Source organism: Schistocerca cancellata, chromosome 4 (assembly GCF_023864275.1).
Source record: "Schistocerca cancellata isolate TAMUIC-IGC-003103 chromosome 4, iqSchCanc2.1, whole genome shotgun sequence".
NCBI lineage: Eukaryota > Metazoa > Arthropoda > Insecta > Orthoptera > Acrididae > Schistocerca > Schistocerca cancellata.
Window position 1 is genome coordinate 667,995,407 of NC_064629.1, and position 13,052 is coordinate 668,008,458.

Sequence of the window (13,052 nt, forward strand, 5' to 3'; positions counted from 1 at the left end):
CAGAAGCTCTCCTGCGAACCTTGCAGAACTAGCACTCCTGAAAGAAAGGATATTGCGGAGACACGGCTTAGCCACAGCCTGGGGGATGTTTCTAGAATGAAACTTTCACTCTACAGCGGAGTGTGCGCTGATATGAAACTTCCTGGCAAATTAAAACTGTGTGCCGGACCGAGACTCGAACTCGGGACCTTTGCCTTTCGCGGGCAAGTGCTCTACCAACAAAGGTCTCCCATCTCATCCTCATCTTCATCTACATCCTATTCCATTTCTACAATACTGCCTTCAGGTTCATCTGTCTTGTATAGATCGTCTTTATACTCCTACCACCTTTCAGCTTTCCCTTGTTTGCTTAGGACTGATTTTCCATCTGAGCTCTTGATATTGATACAGCTGCTTCTCTTTTTTCCAGAGGCCTCTTTAATTTTCCTGTAGTCGGTATCAAATGTTCAAATGTGCATGAAATCTTATGGGACTTAACTGCTAAGGTCATCAGTCCCTAAGCTTACACACTACTTAACCTAAATTATCCTAAGGACAAACACACACACCCATCCCCGAGGGAGGACTCGAACCTCCGCCGGGACCAGCCGCACAGTCCATGACTGCTGCGCCTTAGACCGCTCGACTAATCCCGCGCGACTGTAGTCGGTATCAATCTTTCCCCTCCTGAAATATGCTTCTAAATTATTTCAATACAGTAATTTTTCGTACACTGTCCATCCAAAAAGTTTCGAGAGTGATTTTATTCCTGGCGTATAAGCAACGTCGGCTTGAACTAACAACTCCGGAACAACAGCAACGACGCACGGACGCCTGTCACGACTTGATCGTAATGAAAAACGTGGACAGTTCTTTCCTCGAAAATATCATTGCGGATGATGAGACTAGGTGTGATCAATACGATCCTACCACAAAATGGCAAACTGCAGAAATTCACGTGAAGGGTCAAAACTACAGCGATATAACCAGCATTCAGAGTAAAGTGACGTACGAGTTGAACAACATCCCAAAGAAGGACTTTTCTGAAAGTTTCACACTGCTGTATGAACGGTCTGTGCGATGCAAGTAGGTCAGGGAAACTAAGTAAAACACATGAAGCAATAAAACAACCATCTTTACTTTTGTCTATTTCTTATTAATCCAGTTTCGAAACTTTGTGGACTGACGAGTTATGTTGTTTACTTGTGGCATGATCACTATTTTGTTAAATAATAAAACGTTCTCAAACCACAACCTTAATAATTATCTAACTTTAAAGTTAACGGATAAAATAATTTACTTTGCACTGCTGAAGTATTATTTTAACGCCATCTGTTCGATAAGACGATGGATGAACTATAGGGCCTATACAGGACGAGACAGTTAATATTTCGTACGGTATCTGAAGTTCGTATTGTTCAAAAATAAGGTACAGCGGCTGTAATTTTTCAAATTATCAGAATGAAACGAACCTCTGCAGCGTACATCTGAAGGTACGAGAGCTGCGTTGGCTACCACGCTGCGATCCTGACACTATGTTGCATGTTCTTGTTCCGCGTCGCATACATCTTAATTTTCACTTACAAAAAATTTGTCCCATAATCCTGCTAAAGCGGCTTCGAAGCTTAATTGTTAAAAAATCTGTGAAATCGATGTCCTGTATGGAGCACAGTTTTTCTACAGCATGTGAGTCTTTATAGTTTCTGTAAGACTTACACTATGCGATCAAAAGTATCCGGACACCTGGCTGAGAAATGACTTACAACTTCGTGGGGTCCTCCTTCGGTAATTCTGGAATTCAATATGGTGATGGCCCACCCTTAGCCTTGATGACAGCTTCCGCTCTCGCAGGCATACGGTCAATCAGGTGCTGGAAGGTTTCTTGGGGAATGGCAGCCCATTCTTCACGGAGTGCTGCGCTGAGGAAGGGTAACGATGTCGGTCGTTCCTGGCACGAAGCTGGCGTTCCAAAACATCCCAAAGGTGTTCTATAGGATTCAGGTCAAGACGCTGTGCAGGCCAGTCCGTTACAGGGATGTTGTTGTCGTGAAACCACTCCGCCACAGGCCGTGCATTATGAGCAGGTGCTCGATCGTGTTGAAAGATGCAGTCGTCATCCCCGTATTACTCTTCTTCTTCTTCTTCTTCTTCTTCTTCTTTTTATTTTATTATTTTTTTTTAGAGCGCTCAACTACTAAGGTCATTAGCGCCCAGTCACAAACGTTAGTGCACTAATAGCATAGAAAAACGCAAGGGGGCAACACCAGAAAGTACTTACAAAGACGCAGATAAACAAAATAAAAGAGTTAGATCTCTTTGGACAAGTCCGTCAATGTAATAAAACTAAGGATACGAGCAGCTGCTAGAGCGTCATCAGCTAAAAGTTCCTGTAAGGTAGACGGCAGACACAGGACAACACGAGAGTGAATAAAACGGGGACAGGACAATAAAATATGGCGCACCGCCAATGGATGACCACAGGGGCACTGCGGAGCGGGGTCACTGGACAAAAGAGAGCGGTGGCTAAATCGGCAATGCCCAATCCGCAACCTGGCCAAAATGACGTTATTAGTGAGCATCGAACGAAGTTCGACAAACCTCGAGCGGTATATCGAATCCGCGGTCCTCTCCTTTGGGAGCGAGCTGAGTTGGAGGTGAACGCGAACCTGAGCCTGGAGCCAAGGTGGCGTCGGGCTCTCACCCACTTGAAAAGTTGTAGGGAGGGTAAAATCAAGTTGCTGAAGCAGGCGACGAAAGTGAACTCCAGGAGGTAACAGGGCAGAGACATACAGCCCGTATTGGCGGTCGAGAGAGTCGTCAAAGAAGGAGAAATATGACGGGTGGTCGGGCATTGACATCAGTCGGCAGGCGTACCGACAAAGCAACATATCACGCCGGTAGTTTAGCGGTAATTCGGCAGCTTCGGCATACAGACTCTCAACAGGGCTGGTGTAGAATGCTCCAGTCGCCAGACGTAACCTCCAATGATGGATAGAGTTGAGACGGCGTAAGATGGACGGCCGGGCAGAAGAGTAGACAAAGCTCTCATAATCCACCTTTGATCGGACAATGGACCGATATAAGCGAAGCAAGACCATTCGCTCTGCTCTCCATGACGTACCGCTGAGAACACGGAAGACATGTAGGGAACGGGTACAACGAGCAGCCAAGTAAGACACATGTGGAGACCAGCAAAGTTTCCTGTCAAATGTAAGACTTAAAAATTTTGTTGTCTCCACGAATGGGAGAGCAACGGGACCGAGATGTAAGGATGGTGGAAGAAACCGTTTGTAACGCCAGAAGTTCATACAGACCGTTTTCTCACCAGAAAAACGGAAACCGTTAGCGACACTCCAGGAATATAGACGGTCTAGACAACACTGAAGACAGCGCTCCAGGAGACATGTTCTCCGAGCGCTGCAGTAGATCGTAAAGTCGTCCACGAAAAGGGAGCCTGAAACGTCAGGTGGAAGGCAATCCATTATTGGATTGATAGCTATGGCAAAAAGGGCCACGCTCAAAACGGAGCCCTGGGGCACCCCAATCTCCTGGCGAAAGGCATCTGACAAAACAGAACCCTCACGTACCCTGAACATTCGATCCATTAAAAATGCATTAATAAAAAGAGGGAGGCGACCGCGAAGGCCCCAAGTGTGCATGGTGCGGAGAATGCCCGCCCTCCAACAGGTGTCGTAAGCCTTCTCCAAATCGAAGAACACAGCCACCGTCTGGCGCTTACGCAAAAAGTTGTTCATAATGAAGGTCGACAAGGTAACTAGGTGGTCAACAGCAGAGCGGCGCCTACGAAAGCCACATTGGACACTGGTATGGAGGCGTCGAGATTCAAGGAGCCAAACCAATCGAGAATTTACCATGCGCTCCATCACCTTGCAGACGCAGCTGGTAAGGGAGATGGGGCGATAACTAGAAGGAAGGTGTTTGTCCTTTCCTGGTTTGGGTATGGGAACAACAATTGCTTCACACCAGCGTGTGGGAACATGACCTTCAGTCCAGATGCGATTATAGGCGCGAAGAAGAAAGCCTTCACCTGCAGGAGAAAGGTTCTTCAGCATCTGAATATGGATACAATCGGGCTCCGGAGCAGAGGATCGGGACTGGGCGAATGCACTTTCGAGTTCCCGCACGGTGAAGGTGGCATGGTAACTTTCACGATTCAAAGACTGGAAAGAAGGTGGCCGTGCCTCCTCTGCTTGTTTTCGGGGGAGCAAGGCAGGGTGGTAATGGGCAGAGCTCGAAACCGCCGCGAAAAAACGGCCTAAGGCATTTGACACATCCTCAGGATCCACAAGGACTTCATTCGCTACAGTCGGGCCAGAAATCGAGGAGTAGACCTTGGTGCCAGATAGCCGGCGCAGGGCACCCCAGACAACCGAAGAAGGAGTAAAACTGTTGAATGAGCTGGTGAAAGTCACCCAGCAAACCTTTTTGCTTTCTTTGATAACACGACGACATTGTGCACGGAGTCGTTTGTAACTGATACTGTTCGCCATCGTAGGGTGGCATTGGAAGGCGCGTATAGCACGTCGCCTTGCACGAATAGCGTCGCTGCATGCTGTAGTCCACCAGGGGACTGGGACTCGACGTGGAGAAGAGTAAGTATGAGGGATGGAATATTCAGCAGTAGTGAGAATAACGTCCGTGACGTATGCGACCTGACTATCGCAGCTGGAGAAGTCAGGATCATGGAAGGTCGCCAGAGAGGTGAAAATCCCCCAGTCGGCTTTGGAGATGTTCCAGCCAGTGGAACGTGGAGAAGGGGTGTGATGCAGGAGATGGATTACGCAGGGGAAATGGTCGCTCGAGTATGTGTCAGACAGAGCATACCACTCGAACCGACGTGCAAGCTGGATAGTGGATATTGAGAGGTCCAAGTGGGAATAGGTATACGTTGCATTCCGAAAGATAGGTAGGTGCACCGGTATTTAAGCAGATAAGATTGAGGTGGTTGAAAAGGTCTGCCAAGAGGGAGCCTCTCGGGCAGGATGCTGGAGAGCCCCAAAGGGGATGGTGGGCACTAAAGTCTCCAATCAACAAAAATGGTGTAGGAAGCTGAGCAATCAGTTGTATCATGTCTGCCCTAGTAAAGGCAGACGATGATGCAGTGTAAACAGTACAAATGGAAATGTGAAAGTGGGGAGAGAGATTCGGACGGCTTGCCTGCAGATCTGTGTGCAATGTGATTGGATCGTAGTAGACATCATCCCGAACCAGCAACATGACCCCTCCATGAGCCAGAATACCTGCCACTGGGCGTAGGTCAAAACGCACGGAGGTATAGTGGCCAAGGTCAATATGATCGCATGGGCGTAACTTCGTTTCTTGGAGATCTACGACAAGCAGGCAGTGCATTCGAAGGAGCAATTTTACTTCCTCTCGGGCGGACCGATGGCCGCGAATACTCCATTGAAGAATCGCCATTATGAAAACGAAAATAAAAAGAAGAAACAAGAAATGGTCACCTTGATGGCCGCTGAGGGCCTGGCTTCGAGGGAGCACTGCTGCTGCAATCGATAGGTGGTGAGTCATGGTCCATCAACTCAACAGTTGCGTCTGCCACCTTCCTGAGCTGGTCAGGAGGGGCAGCTTCCTCCGCCGGTGAAAGGCCAGATGATCGGCTACCAGCGGTGCGGCCTGGCGAAACTGAAGATGGCCGGGAACGGCAACCGCTGGGTGGCGCAGGAAAAGAAACGCGCCTCGGCGGAGATGGAGAACTCTTTTTTCTATGCGCCTTCTTTGAAGAATTACGTTTTGTCAAAAGAACAGTTGATGGCTGTGAAGTTGGTGTACGCAAGAAATCTTCGCGTGTCGGTTCTTTTATGAAGGTCCAAGCATCTGATTTAGAGGTCCTCATCTTAGCAGTAGCAGATGATGTATGAGCCTTAGGGTTGGTGGGAGGAAGAGGAGACGTTGATCGGGCGATCTTAGCACTGGCCGATCTGACGACCGAATCGCTAAATGTTAGATCGCATGACTGTGTAGCTACCTCCCTGGTAGGCCGAGGAGAGGCGAGAATGGTACTGTATTGACCTGCCGGAAGCACATTGGGCTTTCTGCTATTGAATAACTTTGCGAGCAGCCGAGGTCGACACCTTCTCTTTCACTCGAACTTCCTGTATACTTTTCTCATCTTTGTTGATGGGGCAGTCGCTAGAGGAGGCAGCATGGTCGCCCATACAGTTGATGCAACGAGGGGACGGAGGTGGACAGTCACCCTCATGGGCGTCCCTGCCACACGTAACGCATTTAGCCGCACTTGAACAAGACTGCCGTGTATGGTTGAACCGCTGACATTGGTAACACCTTGTAGGGCTGGGTACATACGGCCGAACAGAAATGATCTCATAACCCGCATTAATTCGTGAAGGCACTTGCACATTGTCGAAAGTCAGGAATATGGTTCGGGTCGGTATGAGGTCCTTGTCGACCCTTTTCACGACCCGATGGACGGCCGTCACTCCCTGATCAGAGAGGAAAGACAGAATCTCCCTATCAGTTAGTCCGTCGAGTGACCTGGTATAAACTACGCCACGCGACAAATTCAAGGTGCGGTGCGCCTCCACCCGTACAGGAAGGGTGTGTAAGAGAGTGGCTCGAAGTAATTTTTGGGCCTGGAAGGCGCTCTCTGTCTCCAACAGCAAGATACCGTTGCGCAACCGAGTACAAGATTTCACTCGTCCTGCAATCGCATCTACACCCTTCTGAATGACGAAAGGGTTGACTGCTGAGAAATCGTGACAGTCGGATCTAGTGACAACAAGAAACTTCGGTGCTGGTGGTAGAATTTTCGGAACAGAAGTTTCATCTAGCTTTCTTTTTTGAGCAGAAGACAGGTAAGAAGAAGAAGAGAAATCCATTGCGGATGAATCCCCCATGATTGCCAGCGTCTCCGATGGCGCGCTCCTTCCTTGTGGGGGCCCTCTCAGAGGGCACTCCCGCCTTAGGTGATTGTTCACACCGCAGGTCACACCTCCAGAGAAACAGACAAGAGGGACCAATCGGCTCGTTCGGAAGGTAACAGCTCAGGCAATCACCCCTCCCTGGGCCTGGCCTTTACCAGGGGGTACGTGCGTGCCTCACTTGTCTACCCAGGGCGGGGAATTATGTGTCACCCCGTCACCGGTTACGCGTGCGAACGCGTGGGTCGGCCTTCAGACACGCACAGGAAGGAAAGAAGAGAGGAAAGAGAGAGAGGGATAGAAGAAAGAATCTCAAACGCCGAAGCGGAGAATAAGACACGGAAAAGAAGACAAGGAGAATAGGGCAAGGAGAATGAGGCAGAGATAGAAATAAGGGCATGAAAGCAAGGAGAATAGTGAACACAGAGAAAGACCAATAGAGGAAGAAAGCGTGAGGATGGAGAAAAACAAAGGAAACAGGATCCTGGAGTTTAAAGACGTCCGTCTCCGGACGAAGGCTCGATACATTACTCCCAAGAAGAGGGTGTGTGAAGGGGAGGTAAGGGGGGGGGGGAGGAATGATTGGGGACGAGGAGGGATGGGGAAGAGGGGTAGAGCAGCCCGGAAAGGAAGGAGAACTGCACCAGCTCGGGGCCCCGTGTTCGCCACGCACGTATCCACAAAAGAGTTGTGGACCCCCTGGGGGTGTATTGCTCTTCAACAGTGGGAAGCAAGAAGGTGCTTAAAACATCAATGTAGGCCTGTGCCGTGATAGTATCACGCAGAACAACAAGGGGTGCAAACCCCCCTCCATGAAAAACACGACCACACCACAACACCATAGCCTCCGAATTTTACTGTTGACACTACACACGCTGGCAGATGACGTTCACCGGGCATTCGTAATACCACCACCCTGCCATCGGATTGCCACATTATGTACTGTGATTCGTCACTCCACACAACGTTTTTCCACTGTTCAATCGTCCAATGTTTACGCTCCTTGCACCAAGTAAGGTGTCCTTTGGCATTTAACGGCGTGATGTGTGGCTTATTAGCAGCCGCTCGACCATAAAAGCCAAGTTTTCTCACCTTCTGCCTAACTGTCAGAGTACTTTCAGTAGATCCTGATGCAGTTTGGAATCCCTGTGTGATGGTCTGGATAGATGTCTGCCTATTACACACTAAGACCCTCTTCAACTGTCGGCAGTCTCTGTCAGTCAACAGACGAGGTCGGCCTGTACGTTTTTGTGCTGTACGTTTCCCTTCACGTTTCTACTTCACTATCACGTCGGAAACAGTAGACCTAGGGATGTTTAGGAGTGTGGAAATGTCGCGTACAGACGTATGACACAAGTGACACCCAATCACCCGACCACGTTCCGCGGAGCGCCCCATTCTGCTCTCTCACGATGTCCAATGATTACTGAGGTCGCTGATAGTCGAGACAAGTCGCATAAGAGAAGCAACAAAAACGCGCATTTCCGGTACCGGGAATCGAACCCAGGCCTCCTGGGTGAGAGCCAGGTATCCTAGCCAATGGAGTATCTGGCAGTAGGTGGCAACACAATGCACCTAACATGAAAAATGTATGTTTTTGTGGGTGTCCGGATACTTTTGATCATATAGTGTATGAAGCTAAACATCATACTACACCGCTACAGATGAGATAAAAGTAACCATAATACAGCAATTATGGTTACTTGTGCCGCATTTACTTTACGGGTGATTGCGGTATTCTGTACTAATGGATTATTTACAAAATGTCTGTTCCATTACTTTCTAGAGACTCATTCCAAGTCCTACTTCCTTTTAACTCGTCTCAGGGAGATTTGGTTTTTTTCCGAGCCACCCAACAATGGAGATCCACAATCTTTAAAATTGTATGAGCATTCAATGAAAAGCTGTTCCGGCTGGACATTTCAGCCATTATCCTAAGAGCAACCTCCCTGGAAATCTGTAAGGTGCTAAATGTACCGTTTGTAAGTTTATTATGTTTATTTATTTACAGCAGAAGTGTTGGAAAATATTTTCCGGGAACCAGTCTCGTTATTTTGAAGAGCTGCGCTGACTTCATTAGTGTCGAGAGCATCTGGTGCTCTAGGTTCCTTTACACCGTCCTTATTGATTTCTACGTTTACTGCCCAAGCTGTTTTTTAATGTCCAGAGTCTTCTGATTTGCGCAGCTGCTGAATAAACTGCATCCAAAATAATACGAGTATTATTGAAGTACAATAGAGCTCTCTTATTTCTGTCTACTCTCAGATGCCTCTATATTCAGCAGGAAAAGCATACTTACACTCATCTGTTATTTGAATGTTCTTGCTACTTTCTCATACCGTTTTCATTCTTTGAAAAGTGCTATACTCACCTCATACAGAGACTATACTTTACAGAGCTACGTGATCATTAACGACAGAAAAGAAGGAATGAGAACAAATATATTTAAGGAATATACAGGACTTTACTCTTTACCGATAAAAAAACACAGTTTCGAAACTGCAATTGCGTAGCTCTGTAAATAGTGGAAGAAATGCTTACAGGAACACATTAATTAAGTTCATTGCAGCACCAGTTATTATATGGGAACATTTCATGACGACAGTACCTGAAGTCATACGTCATGCAGGTACATAGCAACGACAAACGACGTAAAGGAAAAAAAAGGTATTTCCCATACAGAAATCAAAGTTTATAACTACAAACACAGCAATAGAGGCGTATGTGCAGATTTATAGCTTGCGTACCTTTTGAGGAGACCTTTGATTCAGTTAGTCGTCCTGCTGCCGTCTGTTTGATTGACTCAAACTCGGTTGTGGCGGAAATGGGAAATGCACTGACGAAAAAAAAATCGCAACACCAATAAGGAGACGTGCGTCATAAGCGGAAGTTGGTAGGCGTGTTACTACATTTGAAAGACGATGTCTACTAAAATTTCGCACCAGCGGCATAAGAGCGGCGCTAGTAGCGCCACTATTATGATGCAAATCAGGTCTGCATTAAATACACACTGTAATGGTCGTGAGCATTATTTATCTTTGAGATTGGATGTGGTGAATTGACGTTAGTCGAGAATGCCTTTACAGCGACAAAGACGCTCCTGTCAACACCACACTGACTTTGAACGAGGTCGTGTAATAGGTTTGCGAGTAGTTGGATGTTCCTTCTGATTTGGCAGGAATGTAGCCACTGTGCATGATTGCTGGCAGTGGTGGTCAGAGAATGTACGGTCACAAGAAGACCGGGCTCCGGATGGCCACGTGGCACTATCGAAAGGCAAGACCATCGTGTCCAGCGTATGGTCTGGTGCGTCGTAATGCATCTGCAGCAAACATCTGTTTAGCAGTTATGACCATAGTGACACAATGGACTGCTACAAACCGGTTTCTTAAAAGACAGCTCCCAGATAGACACTTTGTAACATACTTTCCACTGACTCCAACCCACCACCATCTGAGACTTCAGTGGTGGGAAGCGAGAGCTTATTGGAGGGTGGGATGCAGGTCTGCTTTCTGATGAAAGATGGTTCTGCCTCGGTGCCAGTGATGACCGTGTGTTGTTTAAAAGGAGACCAATTGAGGGTCTGCAATCAACCTGTCTGCGTGCTAGACACACTTGGCCCATATCTGGAGTTACGAGGGTGAGTCAAATGAAAACCTTAAATTTGTAATAACAAATCGAAATTTCGCGCCGTTATCCCGTAAGTTGGTAAGCGCGCTAGAAACAGCGTGCAGAATGGCCTCTAGGTGGCAGCATAGTGCAGATGCACACACACCGTCGCAGTATCAGTATAAACATGGCCACCCCACTTGCGACTTGCACCGGGGAAGAACAGCGTTCTGTTATTCGGTTTTTGCGTACTGAAAGTGTGAAACCTATTGAAATTCATCGACGAATGAAGGTTCAGTACGGTGATGCATGTTTGTCACAGCATCAAGTCTACGAATGGAGTAGGAAGTTCGCAAATGGTGTGAATTCAGTGGAACATGCTCCTCGTCCAGGTCAGGCACAACGAGTTGTGACTCCACACAGAACACTGCAGCAATTGAAGCCATAGTGAAGGAAAACAGCCGAGTGACAATGAATGACATTGCAGCATGTTTACAGATTAGTCATGGGTCAGCACAGCACATTGTGCATGATGTGCTCCAGTTTCACAAAGTGTCTGCAAGATGGGTGCCTCGGCAGCTGACTCCTGAAATGAGACAACGACGAGTTGATGCTTGTGAAGAATTTATTCGGCGCTTTGAACGAGAAGGTGATGGCTTCCTTGCAAGAATCGTTACTGGCGACGAAACCTGGATTCAGTTCCACCAACCGGAAACGAAGAGAGCGAGCAAGGAATGGCGCCATTCCTCATCACCAAAACCAAAGAAGTTTCGAACAGAACCATCAGCAGGTAAGGTTATGCTGACTCTTTTGGGACGAAAAAGGTGTCATTTTGGAGCATTACATGCCTAGAGGGACCACCGTCACCAGTGCATCATACACAGATCTCCTAAAAAATCGTCTGCGACCTGCAATCAAATCAAAGTGACGTGGATTGCTGTCAGTGAGTGTTCTTTTGCAACATGACAATGCAAGGCCCCACACTGCCCGTACAACAGTTGCAACAATGACAGACCTGCATTTTGAGTGTCTTCCTCATCCACCATACTGACCAGACCTTGCCCCAAGTGATTTCCGTATGTTTGGACCACTCAAAGACGCAATGGGAGGAAAGAAGTTCCGTTCTGATGAAGAGGTACGTCACGAGATGCTTGAGTGTTTGTGCAGACTACCAAAAGAATTTCTTTCCAAAGGAATTTATGCACTTTGTAAGCGCTGGAGGACTTGTATTGAGCGCGGGGGAGATTATGTAGAAAAGTGACACAGCTTTGTACCACTTCTGCACAATAAATAATATTTTTAAAAAAATATTTAAGGTTTTCATTTGACTTACCCTCGTATGTTCTGGGGTGCGATTTTGTATGATAGCAGAAGCACTCTCATGGTTATAACCACGCATCTTGACTAAATATGTGCGACTGTCTGGTGAATCGAACTGGCTGGCATTCAAGAACAGCATTCCAGGGGGTGTTGTAGCCCAATGTGTTCTACAGAGTTCGACATGTTGCCTTGGCCTGCTCGATCACCAGTCGAGCCCATATGGGACATCGTCGGACAACTACCCCAGAGTCATCCACAAACAGCATTAGCCGTCCCTGTATTGATCGACCAAGCACGTTTGCATGCTTGCAGGCAACATTCTGGCTGTTACACCAGCATTTCATTACTCTAGGTTCATTACATTTTGGTGTTCCGATTTTTTTTTGCCATCAGTGTAGTACCGCCTGCGCGCTCTGATGGAGGCTGCGCGCGCGTTGGAGCTGCTGCTGGCGTGGCTAATGGTGTCGCCCTCTGTTGATCTGTTAGTAAGCTGGCTGGTTTCAATTTCCGCCTCGCGCAGACTGGAGTGCCGTGGTCGCGATGTGTGTTGTGCAAGTCGCTCTTGGTATCTCTTGCACTTGTCCCACAGCAAGCGTATTCGGTGATGGTGCCTACAGATGCGAGACCCCACAAACGTGATGTGCTCTACTTTCTCCACATCGACATTTGTATGGTCCCGCAAATTGTAAGCGAAGTTGGACGAATATGTGCAACATATTATCGAGGACTTCCGGTTGCCAGGTCTTACAGTGGCAGTTAAAATAAGACTAAATTTAGCTGTAACCATCATATTGTAATAATACTATGATAAGACATACACAAATTATCTTTAACTACTGTAGGTTTGTGAGAACACATGCATAGAAAGGTAGTATATAGCAACTCGGTCTGGGCACCTCAGAAACCACAAAGAGAGAAAAAAAGGTGACAGAGCAGACATAGAAACCAAACAAAAATGGAATGTCTCATTACAAGCAACAAATACTGAGAAAATGTAAAGTGTCATAACATTAAGCTACGGACCACAAGGTGTTACAGGAAGATAAAGCTTCACCAGTATTTGATAAATTTTCTTGACAAGAAGCCATGCCAAGCAAAGATTTTCTTTCCAGTTTATTTATTTGTATGAAACACACACAAAGGATACAAGGTTATTTATTTCAATAGAATAGAGCTGTCTTATTTCTGTCTACTCTCAGACACCGCCATACCCATCAGGGAAAGCAT